The sequence below is a fragment of the Scylla paramamosain genome, chromosome 30 (assembly GCF_035594125.1).
Source record: "Scylla paramamosain isolate STU-SP2022 chromosome 30, ASM3559412v1, whole genome shotgun sequence".
NCBI lineage: Eukaryota > Metazoa > Arthropoda > Malacostraca > Decapoda > Portunidae > Scylla > Scylla paramamosain.
In genome coordinates, this window is record NC_087180.1 from 10,476,615 (window position 1) to 10,477,330 (window position 716).

Consider the following 716-nt stretch of genomic DNA (forward strand, 5'->3'; position numbering starts at 1 on the left):
ATGGCGCTGTACTTGAATGTAAAGACCCCGCTCTTAAACACCTTGCCTTATCACGACCATGTCTAACCCTTAGGCTGGTATGGCGCCTCCTCAAACTTGATGAAATGGTGACAGCCAAATTTAGAATACAATCTCAAAGAGCAGTAAGGACAACGAAAGAAATGATGCAACAATTCAGGCCCTTCAGTGGTTTAAGATTTATTTTTGTTCTGTTAAAATCACCGCAGGGCTCCGTAGAAGAAAGTAACAGGTGAATTGTCATTGGTATTCAAAGGATAAGGTTAAAGACCAGCTGATTGGTTTGGTCTTCTTTATTATCATTATTTTTTTTTAATAGTACAGAAGCATTGTTAATCTATCATCAGAATCAAGAAAACATCCTTCAAAATCCTCCGTTCCTCCAACTAGAGCCTGTTGAATGTAGTGGAGATGAGGCACCAGTTTTTATGAAGACGCTCCTATAACCAGACGTGGCTGGAAAGTGGAAATAAGTAGGCATGTTTTATACAGGGAGCTGCCACGTGTAGACCTGATTGGCTTCTTGCAGCTTCCCTTATTTTCTTATGTTATAACTAATGAAAACACGTTGTCCTTCCCACCGTGGCCCAGGTAATGTTAATAAGGCGCCAAATGTATACTGTGGCTCGAACAGGTAAAGCATCCAGGTAATTAGAAAACTCAAACATCAATTGATTTATAAGTGAAGAAAGTTTCGA

General features: G+C 39.8%; 1 long non-coding RNA gene across 1 annotated transcript in view; it reads right to left on the minus strand.

Annotated features, from left to right (window-relative positions):
- The window catches only part of LOC135116101 (uncharacterized), a 99,299-nt gene extending 99,099 nt beyond the window's left edge, over window positions 1-200 (minus strand). Inside the window, exon 1 of the long non-coding RNA XR_010276157.1 lies at window positions 1-200. This exon is cut by the window's left edge and continues 357 nt beyond it. This is a non-coding gene — a long non-coding RNA (uncharacterized LOC135116101).
- Between the last annotated feature and the right edge of the window lie 516 nt (window positions 201-716).